The following is a 15,510-nucleotide window of genomic DNA, read 5'->3' as shown; positions in this document are numbered from 1 at the left end:
GGCTTCTCGGTCATTCATCCTGTGATGTATGGGGATTGGGCTTCTGCTTCTGCCTGCTGGCTTGTCTGTGTGTGTCTTCCCTCCAGGATGCTCAATCTCCAGCTGCAGTTCAACACACAAATGCCAGGCAAGAGAAGGTTCTCAATTAATATTTCTTGACTGGATGGATGGACGAAGGCCCATCACTTTCCTGCTTTAATCTTCCAGTTGTTAAAAAGCACACTTAGCATAAAATCCAAATTCCTTACATTGGGCTGTAATGAACTACACCCATCTGGCATTCGCCTACTCCCTACTTCTCTGACTTCCTTTGCTTTGCTTCCGACCTTCCTTCTTTTGTTATTCCCAGTGCCTGGAAATCTTTGCTCCCAGGCTATGGCAAGTGCTGAAGCTGAGACTTCAAGTCTTCACTCGGGTCTCAACTCTCATTTTTGAGAAGCTTCCACTTAATCAATAATAATACCTGCCAGCCCCACCACTATCCCTATGAATCCAGTGACTCTGCTTTTACTTCCTAGCACTCATATTAACTGCTCAATCCCACGTAAGACTACTGAAATAACGCTGATGGCGTTAAAAAGTCAAGTTTGTTGCTTGGCGCAGTAAGTGGTAAATACATTGATGGAGTCCTAGAAGCCTCTTACAAGGGGGAGATCAAGAGTGGGATACTGGGGCTGCAGTTGTAGCTTAGAGGAAGCATGCTTGCCCAGCACATGTTAGGCACCAGGTTCAATCCTCAGCACCTCATAAAAATAAATAAATAAAATAAAGGTATTGTGTCCATCTACAAATAAAAAAATAAAAATAAAAGATTGGGACCTTGATAAGGTTTTGAGAGTAAGTTAAAGTGGGTCTTTCAATGTGAAGATAGATTGGAATTGCAAAGTCTGCATCAAATTACAATTTGCTATTTAATAGTTTAGAACTGGGTGAAAACAGCGAGATGAGGGCTCCTCAGGGGGCACTGAAGAATGTGCGACAAGTTGGGTTGTTCTGAGAAACAGCTGACTACCCGGAAGAGTCTGTTTTCAGAAAAATGGATTTTCAGGAAGTTCCTGAGACAAACAATAACATTATTTGCAACTTAGTCATTTTAAGGGCTAAAATTTTGTGGAATAGTGTAATCATGTTAGCACGGACAGTAGGCTGTGTGTCTGCAATGGTTTCAGTTGTTATTCATCAGTGTATGAAATTATGATGTTTATTTATTTACTCCTTTATTATCTGTCATTACCTGTTGTTATCTATGATTACCATCACCACACACAAATGTAGTTTCATATGTATGTAATTCCTCGGTTCCTCTATCTTGTTCATTTCTTTGTCCAGAGTACCCACAATGGGGCCTGGTTCCAGGCAGAAGCTGAGTATTTAGGAAATTTGAAGTAAAATCAGGACTTTGCCTTTGTTCAACACCAGAGGCCAGAATGCTGCGTTATCAACTCCTTGCTGAAATTCAAGCAACAACTCTTCCATTCAATAGGAACCTATATGATGGAAAAGTGGGCGTTGGCGATTAGGCTAAGGTGCTTCCAGGTCAGATAGGGTTCATTCTTTCATTTATTCACATAATCAATACATCTTTCATAAATTTCTCATCTGGACCTGGCGTGGTGCCAGGTGTTTGCCATATCAGGCTTCTGATATCTAATCATCATCTGCAAAAATGGAGGTGTCTGAGGAGATCCGTCCCTCTCATTCCCTGGCATGCCTGAGCTGGAATAAGTGAGCATTTTCAGCAATTAAAAGACTTGCTCATGAAGGGTATTAAAGACATAGAAAATATATAGCATCAAACATGTATGATGATAAGTGAAATAAAGATATAACTTTATATGTTTAATGTTACATATGTTTAATGTAATATATTTCCTCAAATATACAAACACATTTTCATCTATATATATATAAAATGTTATAAAGGAAAAGCATAATATAAAATCATGTATTTCATATAATTAAAATTTTATAAATAAACATGATTCACAGTAAATCAACCCCCCCAACACACACAGACTGACAGAAATAGACCAAAATGTTAACACTGGTTAACAACTCTGGGTGGCAAAATTATGACTGGTTTTAATTTTTATTTTTCATACTTCTCTACATTTTTGACAGTATTTTTTTTTAGAATGATATTTTAAAATGTCACTTTCCTGTTTGAGGGTGGGGACGGTAGGAAAGTTGCCAGATAAAATACACGATGCCTGTTAAATTTGAATTGCAGATAAATAACATTTTTAAAAGTATAAGCATGCCCCCAGTATCACCTAGGACATATTTATGCTGAAGAGTATTCATTGTTATCTGAAATTCATTTTAAACTAAGGTACTCAGATTTTATTGTTTTTGATTTTTGTTAAATCCAGCAACCCTAGAAGGTGGGGAACAGCTCATCCGATACATTGGGGAATTTTTTAAACATATCTTCCCTTCCCCCAATCAGATTCTGATATGCTCCCTGCCAACGCTCAGACTTTGAAATCTCCCAGAGTTATCCCAGACACTGAAGGCTGAGGATGGCATTGCACTGGGATACTTGGTAGCACAGTGTGTGGGGTCTAACAGGAGTCCAAGGAAGCTTCCTCCATGTGTGTCCTACTGCTCTCCCTGGTGAAACTCACTACATTTGACATTGTGAGCTCAGCTCTCTAGAAGCTCCTAGACTCTCCTGACTGTGTTCTAATTAGCCTGTTTTCATGATTTTTGTTCCCGAGGGGCACTGGAGGACTCTCCCACCCAGGTAAGGTACAGGCAGAAACTGGTGACCTAGTTGGAGTAGAAGCTCTCCAGGCTGCCTGAGGCCTCTGGTCTGGGAGATTCAATTCTGTGTCTCTGGATTTCTGACAGACCTTGGGACTGAGCCACAGGGAGATCTGTCTTTAAGGAGTGTCCCTTTAAGGGGTCCCCTGCCTCTGAGAGACTACTCCAACCTCAACCTCAAAAGGATGCATTTCTGTCAGAGGACACATATGTCTAGAAGACATGGCCTTTTCTTAGGAAGAAGGGATCTGGAACCCATGATCAGTGACCAAGCACAGAATGGCACCTTTGGGGAGCTCGAAGAATTCACTGCATTGTCCTTTTGGAAGAGCACTGTAAAAGATCGGAAATAACCCCAATGTGGCAACACCTAGAAAATATTACTAGAGGTGCAAATAGTTAAACATCAGTCAGGATGTGTAAACATGGACTTCAAAAAGATAATAATTAATGAGGTATAGGACAAGGAGCAATAAAGGAGGAACTTCAGGCTTTGAACAAGGCCCCTGAATGCTCTAGATCTTAGTTTCATCATCTGCAAAATGGGTGGGTTGAACAAGGTGGTATAAAAAGTGCCTTCTAATTGTAATGTTCTAGAATGTTAATTTGGGGAATTAATTGAGCGGGGACTTCTCTGAACCAGAGAAGTGGGATTGATGACTCACATAAACCCAGCATCATTTACTGAAACTTACAGTACAGGGGGAGAAGGAGGAGTTCATATTCTTTAGGTGCTTACTTGGAGCCGGTTATTGTACGTGTCTGATCTCATTTCTCTGCTTTAACACTGCTCTTGGAGGTTTATATCTAGGGAAATGGAGCCACATAGAGGTTAACTTTTTCTTAGGGCCACCCAACTAGCAAATATAAAGCCACAATATATACTAACACTGTCTTATGCTGAACTTGATGCCTTGACCACCATATTGTGTAGACCTCCCTTAGTCACCTTTGTGCTGAGCTCTTACCAGCACTAGGTGAGGGGCAGAGATGGAGAGAAAGTAAAGTCTCTGCCCCTTCCACTATGATTAACCTACAAACTGTAAGAAAGGAGAAGCTGAAACCCAACCATTTACCAGGGACAGATGCCAGAACATGTCTTCAAGGGTCTATAAGCTCTGGAATTTTCCATATACCTCCATTCTGATCCCTGAAATACCTTGAACAACATCCAAAGCTTTTCACTATGTACCTAGTCCTTCCTTCCCCATCTCCTACTGAGAAGATACATGGAAACTACACATGTCAGACACTTACTGGTTTAATAACTTCTTAGGAATAAACTTTGTGCAAGAGGGGAAAATTATGTCATTTTTGCCTGAATGAAGTCACTGGGGTATAAAAAGAGAGATTGAGAAAGAGGAGTCAGAAAGTCTTTGACTTGAGAGTAAATATTCAAGGAAATCTCCCTGAATAGATAACTTATTTGGCTACTGTAAAGTCCTAGCCACTTTCAGGCCACTGAGGGATAGTCATAAGAAAAGTATTAAGTGAAAATACTGCAAATAACCATAGCACAGAGTTTTGTTGGAGAGAAATTGAAAATTTTACTTATTTAAATGAGCAACTGCCATTTAAATGGTGCTGGTCACTCCTCTTGGAGGAACCAAATCTCTTTGGAATAGTTTGAAATGTCTATGAAAATGTAAGGCCAGAGGGCATTCGCCACCTTGACCCTTTTTAATGGTGTCTTAAGTTGAGTTCTGCAGGAACAGACTCTGAAATGAAGATCATGAGGAAGTGGTTGGATAAGAAGTGCTCCCAGGGAAGATGGGTAAGTAGGTGGAGAAAGCAGAACAAGGAAAGAAACAGCAAGAATATGTATGAGGTTGCCTCACCCTCCCAAAGAGGAAATTTTAAGGGTTAATTGCATCCTGTTGTTATCCGCCACAGGGCAAAGGAACTGGTTTTTTTACATCGGGAAAGGATCATTTTTGGTGTAGGATGCTGGATGTAAATTCATAAGTCACTTCTTGCTTTGTACAAATGCAAACAAAATGACTTTAGTCACAGGGCGGTTCTTTAAAGATATATAGACACCTTAACAGCATTGTGTCTTTGTACTCTTTGGAAAACAGAACTAGTTTCTGGACAGCAAGTGGGTAACTTCTACATAACTAGCCTTAGCAATGTCCTCCCATTTTGAAGATCTGATGAACTGAGGTGCTCCTGAGTCAGGCCTGCTTGCAGGAAAGGAATCTTGAGGGAGAGAGAATTCGCCTTGAAGATAGGGGAATTTGAGTTGGTAGATGCCCCTGTTAACTTGTCTATCTGGCCTGGTGTGTTCACTTTGGGACATGGGCTGAATGTGGGAGGGGGCAGTTTTAGCCTCAGGAGCTTGATGTGGGCACATAGATGAGCATGATGCTGAGATTATAGCATCTTTCTCCCAAATAGACAGCCTGAACTGGGAATGGTGTTATGGCACTAGTGGGCAAAGATGGATCAGACTGATAGTGCCACAACTTTTCGGTGGTGACAGAGTCTAAAGTAGTCATTGTGGTAATAGAAACAGCAATGGATGGAAAGGAAGATCTGTTAGTGGACTCGGCAGATTTTGCAATCCCTTGCAGTAGGATATTTAAAAGCTTGACTAACTAGACTGAGTACGTTGTAGGGTTCTAGGATAATTCAACCAGGGTGCTCCGAGATAGAGACATACTACTTCCTGTTTTTATAGACAAATGATGGCTCAATGTGTTTGGTATTTTTGTTTGTTTGTTTGTTTGTTTTATTTTGTTTTGTTTTTAATGGATTTTGCTATGTTGCCCAAGCTGACATCAAACTCCCGGGCTGGGGAGATTCTCCTGCTTCAGCCTTCTTATAGCTGGAACCATGAATGCACACTATCACACCAGATATTAAACATATGTTTTAATGTACAATCAATAAGCTAAGATGAGAGAAAATAGAATGATATAAATTAAAACCAGAGAAAACAGAAAAAGAGTGGGAAACAAAACAAATGAATGGAATAACGGCGATGATAGAAAACAGGTACAAATGTAGTAGGTATTAATCCAACTGTATCACAATCACTTTAAATGCCATTAGTCTAAATATAAAGTTAAAAGTCAGAGATTCTCAAAATGGATAAAAGAAAATTAGACCCAACTAACTATATGTTGTCAATAAGAGCCCCAGTTTCCATTTAAAAACATGGATAGATTTAAAAAAAAATAATAAGAGTGGAGAAAGACTATGCTAACACTAATCACAAGAAACCTGGAGTCACAATATTCCTTCCAGAGAAATCAGGCTTCAAAAGGAAGGAAAACTGCTGGGGGCAAAGGGACTAATTCTCAAGGAAAATCTTACAATCCTTAGTGTGCATTCATGTGGTATATTTCTGATGCTAACTGCCTAGCATTAACTAAGACTTCACAGGCTAAGGGCTTAGTTGTTCACAGGGCTCTCCTTGTTAAACAATAAGCTCCAATATTCTTAGGCTGCTCACACTTTTGACCAACTGATTACAAACTCGGGTTCCCACCATCCCTTAGGTACTACTGTATTTCAGCAGAAGGACTTTGATATTTACTCTCTCCCTTCCATATTTTGCAATATAAAGAAATGAATCTTAGTTGAGTAGCTTACCCAAATAGTGAAGGTAAAACTCTAATCCATGTCTTTCTATTTCAGAACCCATTATTTAAAACTGTCTCTAGAGGATTCTCATTAACAGGTATCAGCTGTCAGGGTTCTACTCCTATCTCTTTGGGCCTTTCCATTTCAATGCACGCCTGCCAGCATCTGCCTCTCTTTGCTTGAAGGCTTCCTCTTGCTGCTGCAGGAGCCAACCCTCAACTAAGGAGTCTAGCCTTGTAGTAAAAATATCCCATTTTCCGGTCCCTGGGGGTGAGGGTAACTCTGAAGTGTGTTTTTCCCCTGGCTCAGGGTTCCCCAATGGATCAAGCTCCATTGCTGTCAGAGGTCACTTGCTTGGTAATATACACTTCATTGGCTGCCTTCCCTACCCTGACTCACTTTCCTGCTCCCTGCTGGTATTTCCTTATCCTCCCAAATAGACTCCATTTGTACTGAAATGCTTGTCCTGGGGTCTGTTTCTGGGGGAACTCTAAGACAATTAAGTTCCTTGGAAACAATGTTTCTTGAGTTTCCTAGCACTCCTAGCCATTGCTGGTTTAGTCATTGGGTGTGATCTTAATATTGGTTTTCTCTTGTCCACAAGGCATAATTAAAAAAGAAAAGAAAGACTAGACAAATTTCTACCTTTTTTTGTTTTCTTTAATATTAAGTCGGAATTATTTTTATAACTGTACTTTTTTATTCAGGCATAATTCTCATACTGCAAAGCTCATCATTTTAAGATGTTTAATAGTGGTCTTATTCTCAGAGTCGTGCAACCTTTTCCACTATATAATTCCAAAATATTTTCATCACATTAAAAGAAAACTCATACCATATAGCAGTTGTTCCCCTTTTCCTCCTGTCCCCAGCCCCTGGCAACTCTTAACCTAATTTTTGTCTATCTTGATTTGCCTATTCTCCACATTTTGTATAAATGAAATCATATATTTGGATCTTTTGTGTCAGGCTTCTTTCATTTAGCATGTTTTCAATTCTTAAATGCTGTAGCATTTATCAGTACTTTATTACTCAATACTGCTAAATAATAGACCATGGTATAGGTGTACTACGTTACATTTATTCATTCTTCAGTTGATATACATTGGGCTTCTTCTACCTTCAGGCTATTATGAATAATATGAATATCATGAATAATGCTATAAATACATACAAATTTTTGTTTAAACACCTGTTTTCATTCCTGAAGTATATATACCTAGGAGTGGAATTGTTGGGTTATGTAACAACTCTGATTAACTTTTTGAGGAACTACCAGACTCTTTCTAAAGTGGCTACATAATTAGACATTCCCACTGGCAATGTATGAGAGTTCTAAGTTTTTCATATCCTTAGCAATGATTATATTGTAACTGTGTTTGTTTTTTAGAATTATAGCCATTCTAGTGAATATGAAGGGGTATCTCATGAACTCGATTTACATTTACCTAATGACTGATGATGTTAAGCATTTTTCAAGCGTTTATTGTTCATTCGTATATCTTCTTTGAATAATCTATTCAAATCCTCTGGTCATTTTAAAATTGATTTATTTATCTGTTTATAAATCTGGCATCCTTGTCAAAAGTTAGTTATTTATAAATATGAATTTATTTCTGGACTCCCAATTCTATTCCATTGATCTATATGACCATCTTTGTACATGACCACACTCTTAATGCCATAGCTTTGTGCTAAGTTTTGAAATCGGGAAGTGTGATTTATCCAACTATGTTCTTTTTTCAAGGCAGTTTTAGCCATTCTGAGTCCCTTGCCTGTCTCCCGCAGCTGGAGTTCCTTAATTCCTACTAAAAGAGACTGGCATATACTGTCCTAGCTGAGAAAGCCTGAAGCCATGCATCTTCTGGAAAAAGTCTCCTAATTAGGTAAGAGTTGTGTGGCCTCAGATACCTGCTTCACTGCCAGAAACTCCATTATTGTACTTTTATTCTTTTAACTCAAAGACTTTTGAAGGATCTCAGGAGTCAATCAGGCCAAGGCCTAGAGGGAATCCAGGCAAGAATCCCGCTGAAGGGATAAGAGGCCAATTTGTTAGGGACCCAGAATTCGGAGACCAACAGAGCTTTACCACATGCTTTCTGTGTGATATGGCTAGATACTTAACCACTTTGAGGTCCAGTATCTTAATCTATAAAATAGGGATAACAATATCCATGTTACAGAATTAGTAAGGTGATGAATAGGATCATGCATTTAAAATACTTAGCAGGGGAGGAGAAGAGAGACTTGAATAGTCCTTTTTAGACCCACTGCCCTGTTCCACACCTGACAGTCTCAAGGATTAGGAAGTGGGACCTGTTAGTGGACTATGAGTCAAGGTCTGCACAGGCCTACTCAAGTTTACTTCTACATAGGACGGTTTACCCTGAGAAGCTTCTACAATAGGTATGAGAGCTAGGGAAACTGAAGAACCAGAGATAGAGTTGGGCAAGGGAAAAAGAGTTTCTTTCTAGAAGGGTCAAAGTGGGGAGAGAGGCAGGGAAGAAGAAAAGGGATGTGGCTTGCTGAACCAGACTGAATTCAGTAGCAATGAAGATGGAAGTTCCGTAAGAGACTTCCACCTTCTAAGTGCTAACCCAAGAAAGACTTTAACAAAGAATACTCACATGATACACAGGAACTTTCAGGTTTGTTTTTCTTTTACAAGTCCTCCATTATATAATCTCATGCAAACTGCAGGGAGAAATCGGGTTTAAGTTGATTTTTATTTACATCTTCATTTACTCATTGGCACTTGTCTGGCTTCTGAAACTCATTTGACAACCTGACTCAAGGCTGAGCCTGGTTATGTATTCTTGTAGAGCTACACACCATCATTTACTAACTAAACACAGGGGTCAGGACTCACCCCTCCCTCTTCTGTAAGCCACAGCTCCTGATAACAAAACTGACCTGGGGTTTGCATGTTGTACCAACTGCCTGCAATCCCTGAGAAATGTCCTTCATCCTCCGTGATGGCAAATTGTGTTTTAATTCTTGTGAATATTTACTTCTGTAAAATTACACAGATGTGTCAAGAAAGATTCTGAATCTGCATCTGGTCTCCTTGGGGAAGAATTTGTTATTAGCAATGTCTGCTTTGGTGATGGTAGTAAGGAGGTATAAGTATTCTGACTTAATATTAAAGGTCATGATTGGTCATCCCTGATTTGACTGTGGAAGAAAAAAAGCACATTGAATTCTTTTGTATCTTTCAGAATATGAGGATCACAGGTTTAAAAGACACATTCTATTTTCAAGTTCCAAAACAGGTGATGTACCCACATAGACCAAACCAATGCCTGAGGAAAAGAAGGTTGGGAGAGGAGTTTTTCACCACAAGGAGAGCGGTTATGTATCCATGTTCTCTCTGACCTGTGAAAAAATTCCTCTCATCTTCTATTTCATTTCTTCAGTGAGCCAGTCTTAGTGGCAAGTGCCTATAATTCTAGCTGCTCAGATATTTGAGGAAGATAGCTTGAACCTGGGAGTGTGAGGCTAGCCTGGCCCAACACAGCAAGAACTCTGTCTTTAAAAAAATAATTAAAAATTTAAAACTTCAAAACTATTCAGTGAAAAACCCCACAATTCTCTGCAATTTCATTGACTTGAAAACGTCTTCACCTTCTCTTTATTTGGTCTTTTTTTGTATGTGGCAACATATATGTAACCTAAAAGTTACCACTTTGATCATTTCTAAGTATAGTTCAGTGACATTTTCTGAACCATCACCACCATCCATTTCCAGAACTTTTTCACCTTCCTTACCCATAATCCATTTGTAAAAATTTGAACTTGAACCTCCAATAAAACCACAAATCTGTTTTAAAATGATCAAATGTTATGCATGAAAGGTATACAGCAAAATGATTAACAGAATTGACTGTGGTTTTGGACTGTACTCCATCTCTGCCACTCACAAACTGGAAAAATCACTTGTTGGGCCATGTCTCTGTTCTTTCATCTGTAAAAGGGGATAATATCAGTATATATGTCCTGGAGTTGTCATGAAAATCAAGTACTATTAAGTATTCATTATTATTGTTTTCCCAACAACATATCAATTTGTTATAAAGAATACCCCCAAAAAATGAAAAAAAAAAGTGAGATTTTAGAAAAATAGACAAAGTAGAAGTGCATTATCTTCTCCCTGTCTTTTTGGATTGACTTACACAGCCCCCAGCTTTTTCATACTCTCCTTTGAACACTGCTAGGCTTGCCTATACCTGCCTTGATGGTTCTCATGAGTCATGAAGGCCCACAGGGTGGGACCATTACAACACCACCATGGACTTTGTCAGGAACCAGGAGACCATGTTGGCAGTGAGTGTGAGTCTAAATACCCGAAGGATTAAATAGCAGCCCTGCAGGGAGAGTTTCATGGGGTTTTTAGAATATATTTTTATTTTTTTAATTTTATCATAAACAAATTTTATTTGCTTTTCTCATGAGAAAAACAATAATTGCCATCTAGGAAAGAATTTGTTGCATTGATTTTCAAAGTGAATATATGAAAGGCTTAACCAAGCTCAGATAAATTCTATTATACTAATAAATACTGATAAGCAAACTGTTTTGCTTTTTAGTGCATTGTAGTTATACATAATTGGGTTCATTTTGACATATTCATGAATGAATATAACATAGTTTTTCCCGTTTCCATCCTCAGTACTATCCCCTTTCCTCCCCTCTTCTTTCCTCTGATCCCCTTCCTGTACTCAATTGGTCTTCCTTCTATTTATTTGTTTGTTTAATAGGTGCATTATACCATATATAAAATTGTGATATTTTCATACATGCACATAGTATAATTTAATCAACATTATTCCCCAGTTCTCCTTACTCTCCTACTCAGTTCCCTACTTCAACTTTACTGCTCTCCCTTCTATTTTCCTGAGATCCTCTTTTATAATTCCTTTTTTCTCACTTGCTTTTGCACGTGAGAGAAAATGTTTGACCTTTGACTTTTTGAGTAAGGCTTATTTCACTTAGCACGATGTTCTCCAGTTCTTCCATTTATCAGACATAATTTTATTTTTCTTTACAGCTGAAAAGAACTCCATTGTCTATGCATACCACATTTTCTTTATCTATTGATGGGCCCCTAGACTGCTTCCATAACTTGACTATTGTGGATTGTGCTTCTATAAACGTCGGTATGCATGTATCTCTATAGTATGCCAATATTAGTTCTTTGGAATAAATACCAAGGAGTGAGATAGCTGGGACATACCTAGTCTTTTTGAGAAGGCTCCATACTACTTTCCAGAGTGGTTGTACTACTTTTCAGTCCCACCAGCAATGTATAAGCATATCTTTCCCCCCATATCCTCTCCAGCAATTATCGTTATTTGTATTCTTGATGAGTGCCATTCTGACTAGGGTGAGATGAAATCTCAGTGTTGTTTGGATGTGTGTCTCCATAAGTGCTAAGGACGTTGAACATTTTTTCATATATTGGTCATTTGTATTTCTTCTTTTGAGAAATATCCCTTTAGATCTTTAGTCCATTTATTGACAGGTTTTTTTTTTTTTTTTAATGTTAAGGTTTTGAGTTCTTTATATTCTGGTTATTAATCCCCTGTCAGAAGAGTATCAGTTAGAGATTTTCTCCCATTCTGTCAGTTATCTCTCTATACTCTTAAGTTCCTATGCTGTGAAGAAGCTTTTTAATTTGAAGTCATCCCACTTATTGATTCTTGATTGTATTTCTCCAGCTTTAGGAGCCTTTTTAAGAAATTTGGTGCCTACAACAGCTTGGAGCATTGCCCCTAGGTTTTCTTCTAGCAGTTGCAGTGCTTTTGGTCTAATTCCTAGATCTTTGATCTACTTTGAGTTGATTTTTCATGCTGGGTGAGGGGGATCTTAGTTTCATTCTTCAACATATGGGTATCCAGTTTTCTCAGTATCATTAAAGAGACCATCTTTTTTCCCACTCATGCTTTTGGCACCTTTGTCAAGGATTAGATGACTGTTTTATCTAGGGATGGAGTTCAGTGGTCTAGCACTTGCCTAGCATTTGTGAGGACCTGGGTTCAATCGCCAGCATCACAAACAAACAAATAAACAAAAAAAACTGAAGTCCTCAAACAGTAAAATGCAAGAACCAACACACTCCCTTCTCATGAATCCACTGCCCCACCAGGTGCCCTCAGAAAGGCAAAAGGAGGTACCTGTGAAACTGCCAGACTGTGCTCAGTGCCTGACAATAACGTTGAAAAAAAATGTGGACTTGTCTCTGGGTCTTTTATCCTATTCCACTGATCTTCCTATTTTTTTTTTAAATGCCAATAACATGTTGTTTTTGTGACTATAGCTCTGTAGTATAATTTGAGATCAGGTAATGTGATGCCTTCTGTCTCACTTTCATTACTCAGCAGGATTGCTTTGGGTATTCTGGGTCTTTATTGTTTCACATAAATTTTAACACTGTGTTTTCTAGTTCTATGAAGAATGTATTGGTTTATTGATGGGGATGTAGATTGCTTTTGGTAAAATGGCCATTTTGACCATATTAATTCTACCTATTCATGAACATGGTAGGTCTTTCCATCTTCTGAGTCTTCAGTTTCTTTCTTCAGTGTTTTATAGTTTTCATTATAGAGGTCTTTCACTCTTTAGTTAGATTTATTTCCCAAGTTTTGCCTCGTCTGTGAGGTTATTGTAAATGGAGTAGTTTTCTTGATTTTTTTTCCTCATTGGGTTCATTATCAGAATATAGAATCACTATTGATTTACATGTATTGATATTGTATCCTACAAATTCACTGAATTTGTTTATCAACTCTAGAAGTCTTTTGGAGAAGGTTTTAGGTTTTCTAAGTATAGGATCATGTCCTCACCAAACAGATGTAGTTTGATTTCTTCTTTTCCTGTTTATATCCCTTTAATACCCTTTTCCTGCTTTGCTACTCTGTCTAAAGTTTCAAGAACTATATTGAGTAGGAGAACTGAGAGTAGACATTCTTGTTCCTGATTTTAGAGGAAATGCTTTTAGTTTTTCTCCAGTTGTGTTGGCTTTAGGTTTGTCATTTACAGCCTTATGGTATTCAGGTTCTTATTTATGTACCTAGTTTCTTTCTTTTTTTTTTTTTTTTTTTTTTTTTTTGGTACCAGGAATGGAACTCAGCGACATTCAACCACTGAGCCACATCCCCAGTCCTGTTTTGTATTTTATTTAGAGATAGGGTCTCACTGAGTTGCTTAGCACCTTGTTTTTGTGGAGGCTGGTTTGAACTCACAATCCTTCGTCCTCAGCCTCCGGAGCCACTGGGATTATAGGTGTGCACCACCATGCTCGACTTCTTCAGTGTTTTGACTGTGAATGGGTACAGAATTTTGTCAAAGGGTTTTCTGCATCTATTGAGATGATCATGTGATTTTTTTGTCCTTGATTCTATTTATATGATTAATTATATTTATTAATTTACACATATTGAATCAACCTTGCATCCTGGGATGAATCCAACTTGAACATGGTACACAATCTTCTTAACATATTTTTAATGTGTATTACTAATATAAAGGATTTTTGATTCAATGTTTAGTGTAGATATTGGTCCGTAGTTTTCTTTTCTTGATGTGTCTTTGTCTGGTTTTGGTATTAGGGTGATACTGGCTTCACAGAATGAGTTTGGGAGCATTTCCTCCCTTTCTGTTTCATGGTGGAATTGGAGACAAATGGGAATTAATTCTTCTTTAAAGGTATGGTAGAACTCAGATGAGAAGCCATCTGGTCCCAGGCTTTTCTTTGTTGGAAGGTTTTTACTACTCCTTCAGTCTCATTGCTTGATTTTCATCTGTTTAATTTTTCTATATCATCTTGGTACAATTTGGATAAGTCTTAAGTGTTTAGAACTTTGTCATTATCTCCTAGGTTTTCCAACTTATTGTAATAAAAGTTTTTAAAATAGTCCTTTATTATCTTTTGGATTTTAGCAATGGCTGTAATGATAGCTTTTTCATCTCTGATTTTGTTGATTTAAATCTTCTCATTCTTTCTTTGGTTAGTTTGGCTAAGACTTTATCAATTCTGTTTATCCTTTCAAAGAACAAACTCTTTGTTGCATTGATCCCTTACATTTTTTAAATTCTCTATTTCATTAATTTTGGCTCTAATCTTAATTATTTCCTGTCTTTTACTGGTTTTGGAACTAGTTTGCTCCTGCTTTTCTAGGGCCTTGAAATGTAGTATTACATTGTTTATTTGGGATCTGTTTTTTTGTTTGTTTGTTTGTATGTTTTAATATAGGTACTTAAAATTGCCTTCATAGTGTCCCAGAGATTTTGATACATTGTATCACGATTCTCATTTGACTCTAGGAATTTTTAAATTTCTTCTTTTAGTTCTTCAATGGTACGTTCCTCTTTTAAAAAAATATTGTTCAATGTTCATGTGTTTATGTGGTTTATAATTTTCTTTCTACTGATTTCTAATTAAATTCCATTATGAGTTGATAAGATGCATGGAATTTTATTTTATTTGCATTTGCTAAGACTGACTTTGTGACCTAGAATATGGTCTATCTTGGAAACTGGTTTCATGAACTGTTTTATCTGCTAGGAAGAAAGCAAATTCTGCTGTTTGGGGATAAAATATTACATAGATGTCTGTTAAGACCTATTAATTTATAGTATATTTTAGTTTGCAAGAATCTTTATTAATTTTATGTCTGGGTGATGTGTCTATTGGTGAGAGGGTATTTTGAAATCACTCATTTTTATTGTATTGGGGTGTATCTAGAATTTAATGTCAAGAAATGTTTGTTTTATGCAATTAGGTGTGCTGATATTTAGAGCATAAATATTTATAATCATTATATATTCTTGTTGGATCATTCCCTTTACCAGTATGTTACAACTTTCTTTGTCTCTTTTTAAAAAAATATTTTTAAAATTTGTTCTAATTAGTTATACATGACAATAGAATGTACTTTGATACATCATACATATATGGAGTATAATTTCTCATTCTTCTGGTTGTACATGATGTGGAATCCCATCAGTTGTGTAGTTATATATGTACATAGGGTAATAATGTCTGATTCATACTACTATCCCTCCTTCCCCCATAACCCCTCTCCTCACTCCCCTCTACCTAAAGTAACTCTATTCTTCCCTAACTGCCCCTCATTGTAAAATTAGCATCCACATATC

Source organism: Sciurus carolinensis, chromosome 5 (assembly GCF_902686445.1).
Source record: "Sciurus carolinensis chromosome 5, mSciCar1.2, whole genome shotgun sequence".
NCBI lineage: Eukaryota > Metazoa > Chordata > Mammalia > Rodentia > Sciuridae > Sciurus > Sciurus carolinensis.
Note: the sequence above shows the minus strand (reverse complement) of the source record.